The 24,551-nt window shown below is 37.5% G+C and overlaps 1 protein-coding gene across 14 annotated transcripts in view; it reads right to left on the reverse strand.

The window, feature by feature from the left end:
- Lingo2 (leucine rich repeat and Ig domain containing 2) overlaps nucleotides 1–24,551 on the reverse strand; it is a 1,254,967-nt gene that overhangs the window by 1,017,627 nt on the left and 212,789 nt on the right. For 13 of the 14 annotated variants that reach the window (XR_001784140.2, XM_030253527.1, XM_011250022.3 and 10 more), the window contains one exon: nucleotides 4,463–4,559. The exons of the other annotated variant lie outside the window; for it this stretch is intronic. The gene's annotated coding sequence lies outside the window, so the exon portion shown is untranslated. Of the gene's footprint in view, nucleotides 1–4,462; nucleotides 4,560–24,551 lie in introns of those variants that run through there. 14 annotated transcript variants of the gene reach the window in all.

Below are 24,551 nucleotides of genomic sequence, written 5' to 3' on the forward strand. Positions count from 1 at the left end.
GCAGATTGCCTATTTAAAAGGCAGGTCTCAGACAACATGCATCCCTGCTGTTTGCAAAATTCACTTTGAATATATAATGCCAATTACTGGGACAGAACATGTCAAGATTTTGACAGGTGTCTAGAAAGTGATAATAATAATTTTATTTATTCATTTCTTTGTTCTAAATATCCCTGAGAATGAAAAATGTTGACTAATGTAGCTTAAAAGGAAGAAATCACTGTGGCTCATTTACTCCATACCCTACATCCCCACCCCACCCCCCAAAAAAAGAATCCAGCTGAACAAACATAAGCTGATACACTAATGGAGTTCAATATGAGTTATACACAGACTAAAGGATTTTGGAAAGTCTGAGAAGTCAATAGCTACAGAAAATCTGAAAGAAAAGATAACTGGCAGAAATCCAAGAAAGGCTGAGAGACATGACTAGGCTTTTATTTCTAGGATGGTAGGCTATTTGGTAGCCCTTAGGTACCCATATTTAGTATATGGTAATCAATATTTCATTGTCATTTTTCAAATGAGAAAAGCAAGCTATATTTCCTGCATTCCTTAACCCTGGGGAGCATAGGTTGACTCAGTATGCAGTCACATGTGTATATAGGTTTTAATATTGATTATATACAATTATATCATTTTACATTGCATGATTAGTTCTCTTTATAACTAGAAAAATGCTTATTGGTGGAACCAATAATAGTCATTTGTTCTCAACAAAAATCTATTAGTCATGTTATTCTGTTGCTATTTTAAAACAAAAACTCACCTCAACCATTTATTTAATCACTATGATAATAAATTTACCTTGTTGTTCTTTTATAAAGACAAAGTTAATGGCTTATATATCACTTATCAGTTTTTTTCAGTAAGATTAACAGTAAAGTTAGCAATAGAATAATCATACTGAAAATATAGATGATCTCATCTTCAAGCATTAGCACTAATACAAAATTATATTATAATTAAAAAATTACTGTCCAAATCATACCGAAAATGTCTGATCTGAGGAGTAAGAGAAACCTTGCTATAACAAAATTTCTGTGTGTTCCTGTGATTTCTTTCAGCCACTATCTAGAGAGAGAATCATACCTTTATGAAGACCATTTAATACATTTCCTTTTAAATCATTTTAAAACTATGTTGCATATATACAAGTTTTAAACATGACATGGAAAATGAATTATTCATATTGGTACAACATATAACTCATTTATGTTTTACATATATTTCACTTAAAACCTGCTACATGGAGATATTTTTATCTGCCATCTTACATGAAGGTAAGTACTTAAGAAGAAACCTGAAGTGGCTGAAATGTAAACACAGATAGAATTGCTATAAATTTGCCACTTCAGAGAAGTATGGAATCCTCCCTACATCCTATCCTAATCCCTGTTTTTTTTTTTTTTTTTGTTTTGTTTTGTTTTGTTTTTCTCTTTAGACTATGCCTTTGGGATTTATACATTCCCATTGATTCATTCTTTTCTCTAGTTCTATGAAAGTTTGTATCTCCCAGGATGGCAAAGCCTGGAAATGTGGGCAAGAATGAAAGACCTGTATTTTCTTCTAAGAGAAAGAAGAGTTACTGAAGTATGGTGAAACAAAAAGTTAGAAAGATAAACTTGTGGAGAGAGAATGGAAAGAAGTAAGAAACTCACACACAGTACTCAGAAAAAAGATGGATTGGTCAAATAAGGTCATCTATGGTGTGTGTGTGTGTGTGTATCTGTGGAGAAACAGAAAGAGGACAGGGTAGACAGACACAGAGAAATAATTAATCAATTTTGGTTTTAGAAGAACAGTACTTGAATAAATACCAGATTAGTTTAATCTCTGAAAATTAATTTTTCTGATAAATGATGTTTAAAAATGCAACAAAATTGATTAAAATAAACAAACTCAATGGTTAGGAAAATGTGCAGATACCTAGACCTTATACATAGTATAAAATTCTTACTGGAGTTTGTTACACAGAAACGAGTAGGCCCTCTCCACTCAAGCCTTTGCCTTTTAAAGGCAACCTTAGCAGGTGATCATGAATTCAGTGTGCAGGAGCTTAAACAAAACAAATATAGGACAATTATTCCCATATGTCATTATGCTGGCTGCTATGAAACAAAACTCTTCATGGCTATAAAACTGAATTATCCTAGGATTAACAAGCAGCTAGAGCAGATGCACACTCTTTTGGTGCCAAGATTCGGGCCTAACCCCATCATGTTTTAACTTCAAAACTGGAGCCAATATCTTCTACTGATAAATTTTATTAACCTATGGAATGGAGGTAGCTGGTGGAAGATTTGGCACATTATTACATGTGTGAAAGCAACTGCTCACTAGAAGAATTTCAATTAACATTAGTTAAATCACAACTGCTACTACTATGAATTTGGTCTGCAGTTTTAAATATGCTTTGTCAAAGTTTTATACACACATAGATAAAATGCAGTTACTCACCTATGAAATAGGTACAGAGAATTATTATTAAAATGGATTTATTTCGTAGATATGTGTCCTAATGCTTACTCAATCAAGTGTTTTCAGCTTGATCTCTAACAGTAAAACTCCTATAATAGATCATAAAACCTAAAACTTGAAGGCAGAAAACTCCCCCGTCCCATTTAGAAGAGTACACCAGGAGTGTTTGAGTTTGAATGGCCTTGTTGAAATGTAGACTGCTTTAACTGGGATACTCTGCTGAACCAGATCCCCAGGAGCAGCCTTCCATCCTGGGAATAGAATGCAAGCTTCCCAGAAGCTAAATTCTTTAAAGCCTGAGAATTCTTGGCCTACAGATACATATACAACACACAAATGCTACAAGCAAATCTAAGGTAAATATATATTATGCTTGCCTGGTAATACATTTTTGAAATGATTATTTCCTTACCTAATTGTTTTTCTATAAGGATGAGGCTCCCCTTAACTTCCCTCCCACAACTTACTATGTGATGCCAAACATTCATCACTACTGTGAAAACATTCCAATAAGTTCCTTATCAGATATTTAGCTGAGTTATCTGTTATCAATTGTATGAGTAGATCTTGAAGGGCAGCTGCCCTTTTAGATCATTAGCAATGATTCAAGAAGCAGGTGTGTTTTACAGTCCAGGATACCTTGCATTACACGCAATGTGAGTCTCATGGACCTCATTGAATTAAGAGTCTGGCCCTGTTGCTCAAATAAGGTTAGCAACTTTATTGCTACCTAGAGTTAAAAGGACAGGAAACAAACACAATTTATTACATGCAGCCCTTCACATAGCAAATTCTGTTGCTATAGAACCACTACTATTTAATTTAAAGCAAAAACTAACCATAATATCAGAATCTGGTAATCTTTATTTAGGAACTTCTATAAAAATTCAATCCTCTTGAATTGAAATGTAATACAGTACCAATAGTGCATAAACAGTTTTATGAGTTATCTCAGAATGGATACAATGAAATCAGCTTTAGTGATGTCCTAACTTCCTTCCCACTATAAGAAAATACCGACTGTACTTTAATGTTTACATCATGATGACATTGATGTGATTTCAATATATTGAGTATTTGTAGTGCACGTGGCAGAAAGGCAGATGCTGTGCATAGACTATCTCTTAGTTCAGTGGTGTCCTTTCAATACCTCATAACATGTATATTAGTAAGGGAAATTCCAACACTTTTAGTTCTCAAGGTTATATGCCAGTTACTCATAAAGGTTAGGTTATAAGTAGTTCCATTAAACCTTATCATTGGTCATGAATTATTATTTGTATAGAGAACGCCTACTAATCTATTCATATTCATATATATTCACATATATAGCAAAGATGACTAAGGCAAATATTTTTCTCCAATTTTCATTTCATCTAAATGTTCTGATGCACATATCTACACAACTGATGACTTGCAGAAAAATGTCTTCAAGAGTAATGATACATAAATGAATATCATAATTATGTTATATGTTATGTTTTTACTGAGAGGCGCCAAATATGGTTCTTTTCTAAGTCATTGATTAAAATATTGGGTTATTGTATACATTTTTGCCTTTCTTCATTATCACAGGGCTAAAGAAAACACATCAATAGGAAGTAAATTCAGTCCTGCCATCAATTGTCAGCAAGATTGTAAACAAGATTTCAGTTTTCTCAAATTCTTGTTTTCACATCTGTGCTATGGCTATGATAAAACTTATCTTGTGATAACAGTAACTAACATAAATAAGACACAGAATTGAAATGTATCATTTTGTGAGCTCTCCAATATGCTACAGTCCACCTAAGGAAACTTGCAAAATAATAAACAGGATTTAGAAATCTTGAACTTATACCTTTAGTTACAGTCATCATTTTACTTGAGTATCAACTCAAAATGGTACAGCAATCACACATATTACAAACAAAGAACACACAAAGTATGTACTTGACATGGTATTTTTAAGGGCCAATACTTTAGGACTCTTTCTTCTTACCACAATATGAAGCACTTTCAATCCAGATTCCTCAACTTCATTTGGGATACTTCATGTATAAGGATTCTACATCTTGAAACCATCATCATCAGTTTTCCTAAATAAAAATGAAACAAAAATCTTGGGAACATGGGAAAAATAACATTGATCAATAGTTTCCATTTGGTTGCTTTTGTTTAAATTCTGAATAAAATTTATGTATATATTTCCAGACTGTATTTCATGAGCCAAACTAATGTATTGATCTCCATTGACATTATTGCTTGCAATTTCTCACAAATAATTTCATAATATGTGTTTTCATAAATCAATACATATTCTTTAGTAAGCATTTGGAAATATAGAATATAAAATAATTTTCACATCAAAACATTTACACTAAATTTAGTTTGAAACAATATGTTCTAAATACCAGTAATATCATAAAATTTATAACATAATGTATTAGAGCCATCAAATTATATTTTATGGTTACTGCTGGAGAAATATATAATTTAAATATTTCATCATTTTCTTCTCCCCCACCCCATGTTAGAGAGTTCACACAGGGTTTTAAGTATGCCAGATAAGGTCTACCAATATGTAACTTTCCCAGGTCCTACCATTTATTATTTCAAGATATCTATAGGTATCCTTCTAAGAGATGAATTGAAAACATATAGAACTTCAATCTAGGAAGCAGATTCAGAAACTGCTGATTTCAGCTCTACCCCCATTTCTCCAAATCCAATATCCAAGGTTTAACCAGAGCTCAGCAATAGAACACATTTGGCAGCCTCCCTTTCCCCCTGCCCGCATCTCTAGCAGATCACACAAATCTTCCTTTCCAAAGATTTTCTTCCAGAATCTCCCAGCAAAGCTTGACAAAGAGGTTAGTAGGCTAACAGAACAGGTAGGCAAACTTCAAATTTTCCCACTCCTTCCTCTCCTTCATATCCCTAGTCTCATCCCCAGCTGTGTAGCAGAACACCTGTGTGGCCTTTTGTCACTCTCTTTCCCAGTTCCCAGGAGACTCAGCAGATTCTGGTGCAAGGCCTAGCTTTTCTTGCTTCTGATGTTCCTCTCATAGCTCATTCCAATTCCTAAGTGTCAGCTTCCAGTATCTAGAGATATATATTACCTGGAAGCCCCAATGACCATTAATAGCAGTATCCCATAAGAATGTCCTACCAGGCAACAAAGAGCCACTATACTCTCCTAAGAACAAGAGAGGAAACAGAAACCAAGGAACAAAGCACCCACCCAACAAAGACAAAAACAGATATCTGTGCCTAGAAGTATATGCAGCCCAAACCCAGATTCCTAGACCCCACTATAAAAACACAACCAATAACAGACAGGACAATATTGAGACAGGGCAAAACAGAGCAGAGATTCCTCCATTTTGTATTCCTGCTGTGACCATTTTAGGTTGAACAAGAATTTGATTTCATTGACAGAGAGTCCTATGGAAAATTATGCAGTTCTGTTTATGAACCTTAGGTCATGATGCCTCTGCACTTTTCATTGTCTGTTTCGCTTCTGGAAAGCCTCTTGCTGAAGCTGATGAATACAATAGCAGGATGTGGTTTTATCTTTAGACATGCATCCCCTAGATATTTATCACAACACTTGGGTCTGAAATACCTGGGTAGAGTCCTAGCTTGCTGGAATAAAGAAAGATTTTTCAATGGGCTTTAAACTGTGTCTGAGTGGTTATCTCTGTTAGACTCCTTGAAACAAAATGCCTAAACAAAAAGGAGAAGAAAATAAATAAAACTGTCCAAGTCCCAACCAAAGAAATAGAATCAATAAAGAAAACATAAATTAGGGGAAATTTAGAAATGAAAAATGAAGACACTCAAATAGGAACCTCAAAGTCATTGCTTCACCAACAAAACACAAGAGATGAAGGAATCATCTCATGTCCTCCTCCCTCTTCCCATCTATTTGCCCAAGTCTCCATATTGGCTTGTTTCCCAAATCAATCAAAAAGTCTAAGTCAATTGATACTTTTCTCCTTAAAATAATTGGATGGTTTCTAATAAAGAATTTGTAATGGAAAAAAAATGAAAATAAAATACCAAAAATCAATACCTCAGTCAAAGAAAATATTAACTCTAATAAAATGCTGACACCAAATATCCAAGAAACATGTGACATATTTAAAGATCAAACCGAAAAATAATAGGAATATAAGAAGACATGCAGGCCAAAGGCATAGAACCTATTTTATACAAAATAATAGAAGAAAGTTTTCCTAACCAAAAGAAGGAGTTATCTATTAAGATATAAAAAGCATATAGAACACCAAGTAGACTAGACCAGAAAACAAATTCCCTTCAGTAAATAATAATCAAAACATTATACATACAGAACAAAGAAAGAATATTGAGAGCTGCAATGGAAAAAGACCAAGTATCATATGAAGGGAGAACTACTAGCAAACACAGAAGTGGATGCTCACAGTCAACTATTAGATGGATCACAGGGCCCCCAATGGAGGAGCTAGAGAAAGTATCCAAGGAGCTAAAGAGATCTGCAACCCTGTAGGTGCAACATTATGAACTAACTAGTACCCTGGAGCTCTTGACTCTAGCTGCATATGTATCAAAAGATGGCCTAGTCGGCCATCACTGGAAAGAGAGGCCCATTGGACAGGCAAACTTTATATGCCCCAATACAGGGGAATGCCAGGGCCAAAAAATGGTAATGGGTGGGTAGGGGAGTAGGGGAGGGAGGGGGGGGACTTTTGGGATATCATTGGAAATGTAATTGAGGAAAATATGTAATTTTTAAAAAAAGAAAAAAAAGAATAGCATTTGACTTTTCATTGGAGACTCTAAAAGCTAGAGGGGATGCACAGATGTTCTCCAGACTCTAAAAGACCACAGATTCCAGCCCAGAAACTATACCCAGAAAAACCTTCAATCATATTAGAAGTAGTATAAAGGATTTTCCTTTAAAAAATTAAAACAAATTTATTCAAAATCTATTCATAGATCCAGGTCTACAGATGGAATTAGAAGAAATACTCCAAAGTAAAACAGTTAATCACAGCCAAGAAAACACAATATTAACCCAGACCAGAAAATCAAACGAAGGGAAGCACACACACACACACACACACACACACACACACACACACACACACTTACTCAGAGAGAGAGAGAGAGAGAGAGAGAGAGAGAGAGAGAGAGAGAGAGAGAGTTATAGACAGAGACACAGAAAGACACACAGAGAGAGAGACATGGGTCCCTTCATGTGTACTCCTTGTTTGATGGTTTGGCCCTGGGAGTGCTGGGGAGTCTGGTTGGTTTATATTGTTGTTCTTCCTATGGGTTGCAAACCCCTTCAGCTCCTTCAGTCCATTCTCTTGCTCCTTCATTGGGGTTCCCGTGCTCAGTCCAATGGTTGTCTGCAAGCATCAGCCACCGTATTAGTCAGGCTCTGGCAGAGCCTCTCAGGAGACAGCTATATCAAGCTCCTGTCACAAAAGCTCTTGGCATCTATAATAGTGTCTGGGTTTGGTTTCTGTATATGGGATGGAGCCCCCAGGTGGGGCAGTCTCTGGGTATGTTTTTAAGTTATTATATCTTTCACTGATTGTATAGTGACCTTCTATGATTAGTGGTTTATAAATGGTAAATTGCCTTTTAAAATAGTAAACAGGAATGAACAATTTCTTGGACTGTTTTGTTAAATTGCTTCTGTCATGTTATTGGATTCTATGCAAATATAAACTTAGTCATCAAGCATTGCCCATGTGGGCAACACAGCCATATGATATGATGGGCATCCTCAAGAATATGAAGTATGGACTATTAAAATCATCCTTGCTGATACCATCACTAAATATAATCAGAAGAGGGTGTCCTTTCAAAATTAATGTCAACGTTGTAATAGAATTAAAAGCCTTTCAAGGTTCTGATATTTACATAAATATTAACCCAGATAACTAGCAATTATGACACCATAGTTACTGTCCTTGGTTCTGTATCTCCAAAATTGCAATTTCTATAACTTTTACATGAATATCATTCTCACTTTTATACTAAGACTTAACAATGAAAAAGGGTTTTCTTAAGTTTGCAACTCAATTACACAAGCTCCCTTTGCCTATGACAACATTCTCCTTCAGTTTATAGCCAGAGTGCTTCATGCACACTTCACATTTCATCACAAAGAATATTAAGATTTCTACCAAGGACAAGATGTAAAGTAATCTTTACTTTATCGAGGACATTGCTAAGGCAACTGCATGGTTTGTTTATTCACTTCAAATAAATAATGGTGAATAATACCGTGACTTGCTACTTTGTAACTACCAACTTGAATTGTGCTACAGCTTCAACAAATTTTTCTTTGGCTCCTATGCTGTGAGAGAACTAGTCAATAGAGTTCAAACATAAATGGCATCAATTCATTTTGAAAATATTTTCACCTAACAGACATTTAAAGAACTATGAGAATCTCCATGGTTCAAGGACAAGAAATTTGAGAGCAAATCTCCAGTGGTGATCTAATGCAGCAAAAAAGTGCTTAACACGCTTCCAAGAGTTTAAAAACAGAAAGATGAAGTCTCAGGTATTCCTTCACACCCTCTGCAATGTCACAATAGTAAGTTATAATAGGTTTAGACTAAGGTTAAAATAACTAGAGCTAGGCTAAAGGAAGCATCATGTTCATCAGTGACCTACAACTTCCTCTCATTTGTATATTGGCATCCCTACTCTTTGGTTGTGAGGACTCCTGAGTCACCATGTCAGGAGCAGAGACAGCAGAGATATTTGGCATAGGATAGACAAGAAGAGAAAAATTTACAGAAATATGGAGACAGGGAAATGCATAAAAGGCACAAGTAACAGTCTGAAACAAATAGAGATTATGAGAAAAATAATCAAAATTATGGAGAGAAGGAAAGAAAAATCAAGGAAGATCATAGAGGGTATTATAAGTCAGAAAAGCAAATGAGACAGACAGAGGCAGAAAGACAGGAGGAGAAAGTGGTTTGGGGGAGCACAAAGCCAGAGAGGGCTAGAGGAGGCAAAAGAAGCAACATCAGACTGGAAATGAGAACAAGAGATCACCTTTGTTTTGACATGGTTTTCATGTCACCACACATACCATGACTATTGTTGCTCTTTTTGGTGGATTTTGGATACATGTGTATATGTTTGCTCTTCTTTGCTACCAAGACCTAAAAGCACTGATTGTTATTGAAGGGAGCAAGAGATGCCCTGCAAAGGAAGGGAAAAAATAAGCTTATTGAACTGCAGCTGGAAATATGGCTTGGCATGTTGTAATGGAAGCTGGCCCTGGTTTTTATGCTTGCCTCCAAAAATATAAATATCATTGGCTTAACTTTTGTTTTGCTCCTTAACACTCAAACTGGTCTCATGGAAATTTTAACGCAATTCTCTCTAACAGAATATAATTTCTTATAAGTGATATGTGTAAGGCATTAACATTTCACAATATGAACTAGGAATGTTTCTCCTTGCCATGTTTTGTATTGGGGCTGTTTTTAAGTTTATTTTATTTTATTCCAATGAGGGTTTGCCTGCATGTGTTTGTATGTACTACATGTATGCCTTCTGTCTGTGAATTTAAGAAAATATTTGAAACCCTTGGAAATGGAATATCAGGTGGGCTCAAACCTTGTAAGTGCTGGGTTTCAAATCAAGGTCCCTTTCTTTTTAAATTGGAGAGTTTCTTTATTTACATTTCAAACATTTTCCCTTTACATGTCTCCTCTTTGGGAATCCCCTATCCCATCTCCCATGCCCCTGCCTCTATGAGGGTGTTCCCCCACTCACATACCCACTCCTATATTCCCACACTGGCATTCCCATATACTGGGGCATTGAACACCCTCAGGCACAAGGGCCTCTTCTCTCACTGATGTCCAACAAGGCCTTCCTCTGCCACATAGGAGGTCAGCCCATGCATCCCTCCATGTGTATTCTTTAGTTGGTGGTCCAGTCCCTGGGAGCTCTGGAAGGTCTGGCTTGTGGACATTGTTGATCCTTCCATGGGGCTGCAAACTCCCTGAGTTCCTTCAGTCCCTTCTCCAACTGTAAGAACATTAAGTACTCTTGACTGCAGAGCTTTCTCTATAGCACCAGAGTCATATTTTTAAATGAAGATATAGTAAAGCTCAATTTTGCATTTAAATACAAAAATCACAGTCATCTCTTAATATTTACACATTTATTATTAAATACAAGAGAATATTTCATATTATATCCATTTTTTTCTTTTTTTTTAGTTTTTTGAGACAGGGTTTCTCTGTATAGCCCTGGCTGTCCTGGAACTCACTCTGTAGACCAGGCTGGCCTTGAACTCAGTAATCTGCCTGCCTCTGCCTCCTGAGTGCTGGGATTAAAGGCATGTGCCACCACGCCCGGTTATATCCACTCTTAGTAAATAATTTGAAAAGCATCAACAATGAACCTATCATGTCATACAAACTCCAGTGTGCCATTACCTCTGTTCCTGTAGAATGAAGTGAATGTGGTGATTGACAAACATCCAACAATTTTATGTGAATGTATCATGTAGAAATAGGAATTATAGACTGTTATGGAAACAAAAGCCAGCCTAGAACAAAAGCCAGCCTAGCTCCGAGTACTTGGGGAAATAGCACAAGCTCTAGGAGGCTGTGTTCTGCTCAGGAAGATCCAGGGGACCCTGAGCTCTCAGCATGGGAATTTAAGCAATCACTGCTGCAATGCAGAGCAGGAAGAAATGATGACCAGGTGACTTCTAATTTGGGTAACTTTCCAAAATTTAAAATCAAACCATGTTATCTAATAAAACAATAGATCTTTTGTTGTAGTTACAGTGCTGCTATTCTGATATGTAAAAGTATCCTCTGTTTTCTCCCTAAGAAACTTTGATAATGCCTGTATACCAGGCTGTAAACTCAATCCTGTGACGTATTATTTATTGCATAAATAACTTCCCATATTTTTGTGTTCTCTTCTCTTCCTCTGTCTGTGTGCCTCTTCAATCTTCTCTCTCTCTGTATGTATATAGGAGAGATTCTTACATCCTAACAATAAACATTTTTTAACTAATGTGTTTGAGAACAGAAACATGGCTACTTTTTATCAGGTGTTCTCTTACGAGGGCAGTTTGTGTCCTGCCTTATTTGCTGGCTTGCAAGTCTAAAACTGACTCTGGGGTTACATGATTTCAAAGAAAAGAGCTGTGGAATAGAGCAACAGAAAGTGAAAGAACAGGGAACTGTTCCTAAAATAGCTCGGTGTGCTCTATAATCCAGGTGTTTGGATGGAGAATTCTGGAGCTTGTTGGTTGAGGAGCACAGAGAACACCCATAACATAGTCTCAATATAATAAGCATAGTTTTCACTATGTATGGGGAATGGTCCCTGAACTATTTACATAAGACCACTTCATTTTAGGTCAATGAGCCTGAGGGAAATTTTCACTTGCAAAGACAAAAAAAGAACAAAGGAAAATTATGGGAGTTAGATGCCTGCCCCCAGGACAATCCAAAGCCAAACTGCAAAGTGCAAGCCTACACATATGAAATTTGGCAGAAGTAGGAAACTTTGCTTTGGAGGAGAACCAGGACAAAAATCTAGTGCTTGCAATAAGCATTAAAAGTTGATTTTATGGATACATTCATCCTTTCAATTCAGTATCCCCTAGATTCTCCTAAACTTTATGATTCTTGTTTGCTTGTCATCTGTCCCTTTCAGGTGAGGCATTGCAGGTCCAGGTGGCAGTAATAAAGACCACACAAAAGGCTTTCTCAATACCCAGTCTGGAGTATACAAAATTTGAGTTCATATAAAAACTGTTGTTTCAGTTTTCAGGATTAGAAATATTTCTTTTTTACATTTGGATTTTTTTAAACATCAGATTTCATGAAGAAACTCAGATCGTCATAAAATAGATAAATATAGGAATATAAATGTAACTGAAGTATTTTAATACTTAGTAGAACATGCATTCTATGAGTATTATTTCTAGGACTACTACTCTATGCAAACGAACAATACTAAGCAGTCATGTGCTATACATAATGTACGTGTTTGATAATTTTTATATCTTAATGACCAAGATACTATTATCGTGTACATTTAGTTAATACAAAACTCAAAGGACTTACTAAGGTTTCTCATAATGACATAACTTATAAATGTTAGGTCATATGATCCTATTTCTATTTGTCCAATTCAAAAATCTAAATCTATACACATACTATCCACTTAGTAATTAGTTCTGATGCCATGCAACCAGAATAGCTGGATTTGTCTAGTTCATGTAGCATCACAAACACTCTGTGCTCAAGTTACACCTAGGATAAGAGAGGATGATTTAACTGATTTAGCTCTGGAGATTTTCAGGCACAGCCCAAGCATCAGGCTTATTATGAGATCTCTTAGATGATTAAATAGCAAAGACGAGAACACATAGAGCAGCTTGAGATCTCATCTTGATCCAGGTAGGTGGGAACAGCTGTGAACTAACAAAAATTCCACTAGAGTTACTTTGTTTCCTACCCAAGTTAACTCACCAAACTTCTCTTCATAGACCCCATCTTTTCTGGTCCCACCAACTCAACCCCAACTCTCTCTGAGTATCAAGATTACAAATTATGAACCCTTGAGGAGTAAGTGCCCCAAAATCACAATAAAAAATGGAGTTTAACAAGAAGGAAAGCTAAAGTGTTAATGCATCAATCCAACTTAGAAGGGGGAACAAAATAATTACTGGAAGCAGAGGGAGGGAGGAACCTGGGTAGGAGAGGTGAAGGGGAGGGAAAATGAAGGGGGTCAGGATCAGGGATGAATGGAGATAGGAGATAAGCCCAGAGGGTCAAGAGAAAGAATAGAAATATGTAGCAGTGTGGGGTGGAGAACAATAGAAAGTCCCCTATTAGAAAGTACCTGATGCCAGGGATGCAAGAGGTTCCCGGGACCCAATGGGAATGATGACATTAGCAGAAATGTCCAACAGTGGGAAAATAGAACCTAAAGAAACTCCCTCCAGTAGATGAACATGGCTCTCAGTTGAGCATGGGGCCATCCAACCACCTCAAAAATTTTAACCCAGAATTGTTCTTGTCAAAAGGAAATGCAGGGACAAAAGATAGAGTAGAGTCTTTAGGAAAGGCCATCCAGAGATCACTCTACCTTGGGATCCTCCCCATGTGCAGACACCAAACCTCAACAATATTGCTTATACCAAGATGTGCTTGCAGACAGGAGCCAGATATGGCTGCCGTCTGAGAGTACCTGACTAAGACAGATGCAGATATTCATAGTCAAACACTGGAGTGAGGTCAGGAATCCCAATGAAGAATTAGGGGAAGACTGATGGCGATGAAAGGCATTGCAATTCTATAGGAAGAACAACAGTATCAACTAAACTGATACCTCAGAGCTCCCAGGGACTAAACCACCAACCAAAGAGTATTCATGGGCCAGCCTTGGCTCCTACTACATATGTAACAGAGGGATTGCCTTATCTGGCATCAGTAGTAGAAGTACATCATGAATTGCTAGGTAAAAAACGAAAACCCTTTAAAACAGCATTGGTATAGTCCCCCTGAGTGAAGAATACTTACAACCTTGTTTAAAACAGCACGATAGATGGCTCTCTACAGTCTAGCATCTGACCTCCTTTCAGTAGAATGAAGGCCTTAACATAGTGTTTGTGCTCTAATCTTTGTGAAAAATAAAGTACTGAGAGGATACATGGAAAGGACAAGAGGGAAGACAGATGGTGAGAGGAGTGGACATGAAGAGAATAAGAGAAAGCATATTTGGTCATAATAGTGATATCCAGGGAAGAGAAGATGACTGAAGAGGGTGCTAGTGGTCAAAGCATTCAGTCATGGATGTAAAATTATAATCAAACTTCAGGGGAGGGATCACGGTCTCGTGACAGCCCATGCTTAGCCTAGCCTTAGGGGTGGACCTTGGTGGTGTTGGTGGATCTCACTACTTACAGTCCAATATTGGAGAAATTGTCCATTATACTGGCTATCCCTTCCTCACATTGCTCATCCTTCTTCACACTGCCCATTTTTCCTAACAGTGCCAACCCTTCTTCACACTCCCCATCCTTCTTCAGACTGCCAACCCTTCTTCACACTGCCAACCCTTCTTCAGACTGCCAACCCTTCTTCACACTGCTAACCCTTCTTCACACTGCCTACTCCTTTACCTATTCATACACTCAACTCATCAATCCTTGACTTCTCACCATATCATCCAGGTTCCTTTAACTTTTACAACTATGAAAATCATTAATGATAGTGAGGTGGAGATCAAAGAGAACAACAACAACAAAGTAGCCTCACTATGAAATATTGAGAAATAAATTTCTTTTGAGTAAATTATGGTGTTTCTTGTCTTTTCCGAAGAATAGTGTAGATAAAGGAGCTGCAAAGACATGAACTGACTTGAAAACCACGATGTGGTAAGATATGAGCACATTAGAAAGGCACAATATTGTGATGAGATGGGAACAGGAGGGAGTAATGGCAGAGTGTAAAATAAATAAGCAAAATGAGAAAAATAAAGATAAAACAGACATATGCCTGAACGGAAGGCAAGAATGGCAGAAAAGTCAAGGAATTAAACATCCCAATGTTTCACATTCATGTTCTCCCCTCACTCTTGCTTTTTCTCTCCTGCCCTTAACTGCACCCTTACCCCTACAGCGATTTCCAGATTCAAGGTTAGTCTCCTCTAGCCATCTATTTCTAATTGTGAATATCAACAAAATTACTGTGACTCCATTCCAGGAGCTCTTGCCATACAGCAATTTTTAAGACATGGACAAAGAATAAATGCCAGCTGGACATAGTGAAATATAAAGGAGGTTTTGTATGTTAAGAGCTCAGACTTCAATATACACAAGCTGTAAAAGCTGCAGTTATCTGAGGACATTAACTGTGTGGGTAAATATAGTGTACCACTCAATGATTGCAAAGAAATATTCCTCCAAGGATAGTGTTCTAGTTAAGTCCTGTTTGTAACAATTGCATTTTAAAACTGTAATGATGATATTATGATTTTATGCATGAATATATTAGGCTTTTGTAGATCTCAGACTCCAAAGTAATAGGCATTTTCTCACAGTACATACATATGATTTTTATTTAGTGAACAAATTTACTATGTACCAACTTGATTCAAAGAAAATATGCTTTTAGTTACAAATGAGAAAAACTTAGGACTGTCTTAAATGCTGTAAATACTGGCTAAGATAGACTATGGTAACTTTATCAGTTAGATGTCTATATCACATTGACTGTACATGCAGATGGGTGTGTATGTATATATGTGTTTGAAAAGGGAGTGTAATAAGGAGTAATGCTGGGGTGATTAGAAAGGGCAGAAAGGGACAGACAGAAACATCACAAATCCTTTGTTGTGCTAGTTTGAGTGGTATAGATTTTAAAAATACATAATTATCTCTTAAAATAGTTTTATTGTATTCTATTTTGTACTATTTGCATATGTTTCATTTATAAATAGGAAAAGAGTTACCAAAAATATTTATGTGGCTATGCCTTCTAAATAGGTTCCAAGATCATCACTTCTGTATTCGGTATTCTGAAGATATTTTCATGTAAACTAATGGTTGTTGAATTATCAAGACCGACCCTAATTTTAGAAAAAGTTGAATAATTGAAATGAATTGATGCACTCATTACCACCTTAAAAACACCTTCATTTAGTATTCTCTGTCAATCATTACCAGTCTTCAGGCTCATTGAGACAGATGAAGCACCATTCTGTCTTTAAGGAATCGCAAACAGAAATATCAGAAAATATAGCAAAAAGATCTTTGGCTTGGAGGCATTCAGACACTGCTAGTAGTACAACTCTAAAGCTCTACTCTTAGCTCTCAGATAATCTGACAATTATTATTTTTCTAGAAGGCTATGAAAGCTAACAAACATACTGTCTGCCGCCTGAGTGTTGTCTGTGGCAAGAATGAATTAAAGCCTCTCCAGGTGTCCCTGTGTGTCTCCCCTTCATCTCATTCCCTTCCTGGCACACAGCCCTATGTTCCCTGCTCTCAGCAGATGAATATGGGCCTGAGGACAAGCTCAACCACAGCTATGATTAGCAATTTATATGTCTGTGATATATTTGGTTGAGAATCTTATAGCCAGCGAATGCCTGTAACAAAATCCATAAAAGATACCCTGATTATACTTTGCATGTTTATTAAAAAGGAATAAGTGGATCAAAGAAACCATCTGTATTGTTTCCTTTGGGCTCAAGAAAAGATAAGATACATGCTTAAACCACAATTTATAATCCTAGAATCTCCTCTAAACCCAAGGGGCTATTTATCATCTCAGTGCTAAATGTAGGCAAGAGAAAGAAAACTGGCTTTCTGTAATGAAATGTCTGGAAGTTGGAGCTATAAACAACAGCATGGGAAGCTCTCTGCTGAATTTATCCACACCCCAGCCATCAGCCTGGTCGGAGAATCGATGGCAGCGTGAAAATCATCCCTCAAACCTCAAGAGATACCTTGTTCTCTGTACATTGCTTTCCTATACTGTGCTCTTATTCCAGATCAATCTCTCTCCCCAGGGAGTGCTAATAGGCTAACAGCTATAGAAGTCTGTTTTGTTCTGTAAATCAGCAGGATCAAAGCTGGCTCTGTGCAAGACTTAACAGGACCTCTGACTTTCTCTAAGGGGCTTGCCTTCCCTACCATAACACGTGATGCCACTTTTGGGTCTATTTTCCAAACTCATTAGGATATGTGACATGATTTAAGGGGGGGGATAGAGCTCATTGGGGAAAAGACTCCCCCCTACATAAATTTAGTTCAAGAGATAAATGGATGCACAACTTATTAAACACAGGCTGAAAATATTGTGGAAACTGTCTAAAAGTGTTTTTGTTTTAACGTCAGTTTCCTGACATGATAAGCTAAATTTACTACACAGTAGGCCCGTTTCCCTAAACTTTGCCTGTATCAAAATAGTCTTGCCTCTAAATAATCAATTTAGCACTGCTGTTGATTAGGGTCTCTAAAGTGGAAAATGAGCTCCAAGAACGAAGGTTTTAAGAAATTTTTGATAGGAAACAAGAGAACAAAAAATGCTGTTTTCAATTACACAAGAGAAATTTACAATACATAGATATTTCTCATCTAAAGATTTTATGTACCATTATTTGAAATCACATGGATTAACAGAACTCTCTTTGACACTGGTGACATGTTAGTCTGAATACATATACAATACATTTGAATCAAATTTTTGTTTCTTTAGCCATTGACAGAGCAAGATGTAGCTGGCTGTTGATTAGGGTATCAGACTGTGGATCAAGACACTGATGAAAGAAAAGGATGAATCCCCACTATAAATGACAGCACATTGTATGTGCATGACACCAGCTTCCAGGAGCTCTACTTCCTTCTTCACAAGTGGAATGTCTCATAATTTTCACCAGACCTTATTAAGAGCGATCATTATCACATTTTCCCATATAAACAAAACAAAGAAATTAACTGGACCAAGAGAAGAAGGCTTGTGTAATTAAGTTTATAATACTCTAAGGTCTACAAAAGTATATCTCATATTTTTGATGGAAGTTTGTGGCTCAAAAATATTTCTATGTTCCATTTAATAAACTGCACAATAAGTGGACTCCTCTTTGATCTTTTTATAGGTATAGAGGTGGAAAGCACCTAGAGAAAAATAAAATATTTCCAGTGCAATTGCAGGACGTTCAGCTGTCACTTACATTTATAATAAAGAATGTACAATGTTTTAAAAAATAAATGTTCTGTACCCATTCCTCTGTTGAGAAAATGTGGCACATTTACACAATGGTGTACTACTCAGCTATTAAAAACAATGAATTTATGAAATTCTTAGGAAAATGGATGGATCTGGAGGATATCATCCTGAGGTAACCCAATCACAAAAGAACACACATGATATGCACTCAGTAATAAATGCATATTAGCCCAGAAACTTAGAATACCCAAGATACAATTTGTAAAACACACGAAACTCAAGAGGAAGGAAGACCAACTTGTGGATACTTTGTTCCTTCTTAGAACTGGGAACAAAATATCCATGGAAGGAGGTACAGAGACAAAGTTCAGAGCTAAGACTGAAGAAAGGACCATCCAGAGACTGCCCCACCCTGGGTTCTATCCCATAAACAACCACCAAACCAGACACTATTGCATATGCCAAGCTTTTGCTGACAGGACCCTGATATAGCTGACTCCTGTGAGGCTATGCCAGTGCCTGGCAAATACAGAAGTGGGTGCTCACAGTAATCTATTGGATGGAACAAAGGGTCCCCAATGAAGGAGTTAGAGAATGCACCCAAGGAGCTGAAACGGTCTGCAACCATATAGGAGCAACAACAATATGAACTAAAGAGTACCCCCAGAACTCATGTCTCTAGCTGCATATGTAGCAGAGGATGGGCTAGTCGGCCATCAATGGGATGAGAGACCCTTGGTCCTGAGATTATATGCCCCAGGATAGGGGAACGCCAAGACCCGAAAGTGAGAGTGGGTGGGTTGGGGAGCAGGGGAAGAGGGGACAGGATAGGGGACTTTTCAGAGAGGAAATGTAAATGAAGAAAATATGTAATAAAAAATCATCAAAAATAAATTAAGCTGGGCAGTGGTAGCACATGCCTTTAAATCCAGCATTTGGGAGGCAGAGGAAGGCAGATTTCTGAGTTCAAGGCCAACCTGATCTACAGAGTGAGTTCCAGGACAGCCAGAGCTACACAGAGAAACTCTGTCTCACAAAACCCGAAAAAAACAAATAAAAAAATAAATAAAACAAATAAATCACCTTTATTAGAACCAAATTACCATTTGTGTACAAAAATAATTAAGACTACTAGAAACGTTCATGATCCTAATCATAAGTTGCTCTCTTATTTTATTTAAAAATGCCAATATTCAAGATAAAATGTTTAAAAAATAAAGGTCTTTGCCTTATATAAATGGGCAGTGAATAATACATTTATATATAAAAAGTTATGTGGACACTTTGGTCAAAAAAATGGCAGAGAAGCACCTGAAAAAAAATGTTCAACATCCTTAATCATCAGGGAAATGCAAATCAAAACAACCCTGAGATTCAACCTCACACCAGTCAGAATGGCTAAGATCAAAAATTCAGGTGACAGCAGATGCTGCGTGGATGTGGAGAAAGAGGAACACTCCTCCATTGTTGGTGGGATTGCAGGCTTGTACAACCACTCTGGAAATCAGTCTGGCGGTTCCTCAGAAAATTGGACATAGTACTACCGGAGGATCCAGCAATACCTCTCCTGGGCATTTATCCAGAAGATGCCCCAACTGGTAAGAAGGACACATGCTCCACTATGTTCATAGCAGCCTTATTTATAATAGCCAGAAGCTGGAAAGAACCCAGATGCCCCTCAACAGAGGAATGGATACAGAAAATGTGGTACATCTACACAATGGAGTACTACTCAGCTATTAAAAAGAATGAATTTATGAAATTCCTAGCCAAATGGATGGACCTGGAGAGCATCATCCTGAGTGAGGTAACACATTCACAAAGGAACTCACACAATATGTACTCACTGATAAGTGGATATTAGCCCCAAACCTAGGATTCCCAAGATATAAGGTACAATTTGCTAAACACATGAAACTCAAGAAGAATGAAGACTGAAGTGTGGACACTATGCCCCTCCTTAGAATTGGGAACAAAACACCCATGGAAGGAGTTACAGAGACAAAGTTTGGAGCTGAGATGAAAGGATGGACCATGTAGAGACTGCCATATCCAGGGATCCACCCCATAATCAGCATCCAAACGCTGACACCATTGCATACCCTAGCAAGATTTTATTGAAAGGACCCAGATGTAGCTATCTCTTGTGAGACTATGCCGGGGCCTAGCAAACACAGAAGTGGATGATCACAGTCAGCTAATGGATGGATCACAGGGCTCCCAATGGAGGAGCTAGAGAAAGAACCCAAGGAGCTAAAGGGATCTGCAACCCTATAGGTGGAACAACATTATGAACTAACCAGTACCCCGGAGCTCTTGACTCTAGCTGCATATGTATCAAAAGATGGCCTAATCGGCCATCACTGGAAAGAGAGGCCCATTGGACACGCAAACTTTGTATGCCCCAGTACAGGGGAACGCCAGGGCCAAAAAGGGGGAGTGGGTGGGTAGGGGAGTGGGGGTGGGTGGGTATGGGGGACTTTTGGTATAACATTGGAAATGTAAATGAGCTAAATACTTAATAAAAAATGGAAAAAAAGAAGAAAAAAAAAACCAGTAGTACCACAAAAAACAATGGATAACATTGAGAACACTAGCTTTTTTGTTACCATCCAAGGAATCGGCTAATGGGACTTTACTGTAAAAAAAATGTCCATAGAGTACAAACTCTTGAAGGGCACTGCAACGAAAGGGCACAGGCATTCTCAATCCTCCCTCCAATCAGAATGCATGTTTTGATAATGATTTTTGTGGTAACATAAGCTCTGTAAATGAAATTGTTTTATTGTTCCTACCACATTTTTACCTGCCCCCGCCCCAATTTATGAAAACCACTTAAAGGGAGATAATTCTGGAAAAAATACATAATTTTTCCACTTAATTTAGTTAGCTGGGTTAAGAAACAAAACCCAGTTAGTATTTTCTTAAATACTTCCGGACACATTTTATTAATTTTTATCTTAAAATATATTTAAACTTTATGAAAGTTTTGTGCAAAATGGAAGTGATGATTATGTTCTTTTGATTAAGTATGGTCTACAAAAAATGTTAGAAAATAGAAACAAACACACTTATTTGTCAGAATAATATGGAGGCCTATCTTTCTTTTTTGGATTTCAGGGGGAAATTTTTAAACAGGGTATTAGTTTGACACAAGAGTTGAAAAGCCCCAAAGCAAATTTGTATGACAAGTCTTATTCACTGTTTGTCTACAGTTCAGTCACCAAGACTGCTGGCTTAAGTCATCTGATTAAAGAATGATATTGCCTTTCTGTATTTTTAATAAAGCCTAGACAGAGTCAATTGTTCAGTAATGTCCTTCAGGCAGGCCTCTTGAAATAGAACTTGAAAATATAAAGGTGTTCCCTCTATATTTACTAAGGAATACTCTTAGCCTGTGAAGTTAAGATGTCAAATAAAATTACCGGACCATAAAAAACAAGAATTAGAAGGAACAGAGAGGAAGCAGCTTAGGAAGGTAAGTTCTGTGGCTTGCCCATGACTGCAACTCAGAGCTAGAGGGTCAACAGCATTGTTCATGTTCTCTAGACCTACAGATTAATTTTCCAACTTAGACAGGAGAATTTTATTCTCCAAGACAGATAAAGGTTGGAGACAAAATTTGCATTTGAGAGAGCTCCCATGTATGTATGTATGTATGTATGTATGTATGTATGTATGTATGTGTGTGTGTATGTATGTATTATATATAAGCCTTCACAGTCACTGTGGCAAGAAAATGTATATGGGATGCGTTGATGATTACGTAACCTGGTGACTTAAATTATATAAATGGCAGATGGGGTTAAAATTTCAGAGCGAGGCTAATGAAATGGCTCAGTAGGTAACAGTACCTGAGTTTAATCCCTGGAATCCACATGGTGGAAGGAGAAAACTGACGGCCACAAATTGTCTTCTAATTTCCACATGTGTGCAATAGAACTTGTGCATACTCAGCTATGCACAAATACACACATATGTACATGAATACACAGATAAATATAATTTTTTAAAAATCTTGAGCATGTGTTCATTTTTACTTGTTTTCAAGTATTTCATATTGCATTCCTGAATAACTTTTTTCAATGTGAAGCAGAGAGAGAGAGAGAGAGAGAGAGAGAGAGAGAGAGAGAGAGAGAGAAGAAGAAGAAGAAGGAGGAAGAGGAGGAGGAGGAGGAGGAGGGAAGGAAGGAAGGAAGGAAGGAAGGAAGGAAGGAAGGAAGGAAGGAAGGAAGGAAGGAAGGAAAGAAAGAAAGAAAGAAAGAAAGAAAGAAAGAAAGAGAAGAAAATCTTAAAACCAGCCATAAATGAGCTTATTTCAAAAGTAAGAAAAATAGAATGCAAGGTTTTGTAGTTTTAATTGATCCTACTTATTGGTTTTCTATAATATGTCATTCACTGATCTTAAGAAATGGGAGATCCAAGACATACAGATTGCTCTGCATATACCTCATGCTTGTTATTGGAATCATTCTTCAAGCTTCTATCCATCCTTGAAAGGAAGAAAAAAGTCTGAATCTGTATCCAAGATTTCATGGTCTGCAGTCTGTAGGAGAAGACTGTCTTAAGTACTAACTACTTTATAATGGAAATGTCCTAGTACAGGGTATCCTGTCCACTCGAAGTGAGGCTCTGTTCCCAGCTGCCTTGCTTAGAGTTTGCTTTCAGAATTTGGTGTTCCAATTTCACAAAGTTAAGGGCTTAGCCTAGTTTCTATGTCTAACACAGTTACCAAATAACTATTTTTATTAGCTTAGGAAAATTACATATAATAGAGTCCAAAGAAATTAACTGAAGTACTCCTGAAAGGGGACATAAATGCTGGAGACTAGAAACTGAACATTACAATCTTCTTACCCAGAACTAGTTTCTAAGTGACTAAAGAAAATGGAAAGCCAAAGCAGATTTAATTTAAAAAATCCTTTTACATCTGGAATTAAATTTAAAAACAATAGAGTGAACCATCAAAGAGCATACACAGGCTGGACCTAGGCTTCTAGCACATATGTAGCAGATGTGCCCCTCAGTCTTCATGGAGCTGTCCCAAAAGCTGGTGCCTATCTATGTGATATTTGGTTTTGCTGGGCTATCTTGTGTGACCTCAGTGGGAAAGGATGCTCTTAGCACCACAGACACTTGATATGCCAGTGTTGGGTGATAAAGCGGGTGGGGGCTCTCCATCCTTTCAGAGGAGAAAGGGATGAGGATGGAGGAAAGTTAGAAACCATATTAATTTAAGAAATGACAGTAGCATGTGATTCTCTAGGGTCTATGACCTGATCAGCTATGGTTAGTTTTTGAAGTTTGTGGAATCTGGTACAATCACATCCCTCTGAGCAGGCAGGTCTTATATCCAATTAAACAGCTGTTGGCTTCTCCCAAGTTATAAGAGGCACTAGTGTATCATTGGGGATATCTCACAGGCAGGTCACTGTCTAAGCACTTCCAAAACAATGTGGGATATCACCATTGCTTTTTTAGCATCGTAGAACTTAAGGGTGAGTCCCTATAGCTAAAATAATATTCACTTTGACAAGGGACCTGAAAGTCTATTCCCTGAGGACTAGCTCTCAGAGCACCATGAGATGCTGCATCAACTGCCACGGGGAGAAAGCAATCATTAGTATAAATGTTAACATAATATAATGGAAATAAGAGTGTGGTATATTTCTATCACTAGGCAGACAAAGGCCAACAGATTGAGAGTTATAATTGTTTTCCAATGTATTTGGGCACTATCACTTTTGGGGGCATTTCATGTCTTGCTATGTTGTAGATGGCTTAGCAACTTAACGAGTCACAAGAGATCTGTCTTTAGTTTCTCCAGTTATAAATATACGGATGTCCAAATGCTGACACCATTGCATACACTAGCAAGATTTTACTGAAAGGACCCAGATGTAGCTGTTTCTTGTGAGACTATGCCGGGGCCTAGCAAACACAGAAGTGGATGCTCACAGTCAGCTAATGGATGGATCACAGGGCTCCCAATGGAGGAGCTAGAGAAAGTACCCAAGGAGCTAAAGGGATCTTCAACCCTATAGGTGGAACAACATTATGAACTAACCAGTACCCCTGAGCTCTTGACTCTAGCTGCATATGTATCAAAAGATGGCCTAGTCGGCCATCACTGGAAAGAGAGGCCCATTGGACACGCAGACTTTGTGTGCCCCGGTACAGGGGAACGCCAGGGCCAAAGGGGGGGAGTGGGTGGGTAGGGGAGTGGGGGTGGGTGGGTAAGGGGGACTTTTGGTATAGCATTGGAAATGTAAATGAGCTAAATACCTAATAAAAAATGGAAAAAAAAAAAAAAAAAGAAAAGAAAAGAGTGAGAAAGTGAAAGAGAGGGTT

Source organism: Mus musculus, chromosome 4, assembly GCF_000001635.26.
Source record: "Mus musculus strain C57BL/6J chromosome 4, GRCm38.p6 C57BL/6J".
In the NCBI taxonomy this organism is placed as follows: domain Eukaryota; kingdom Metazoa; phylum Chordata; class Mammalia; order Rodentia; family Muridae; genus Mus; species Mus musculus.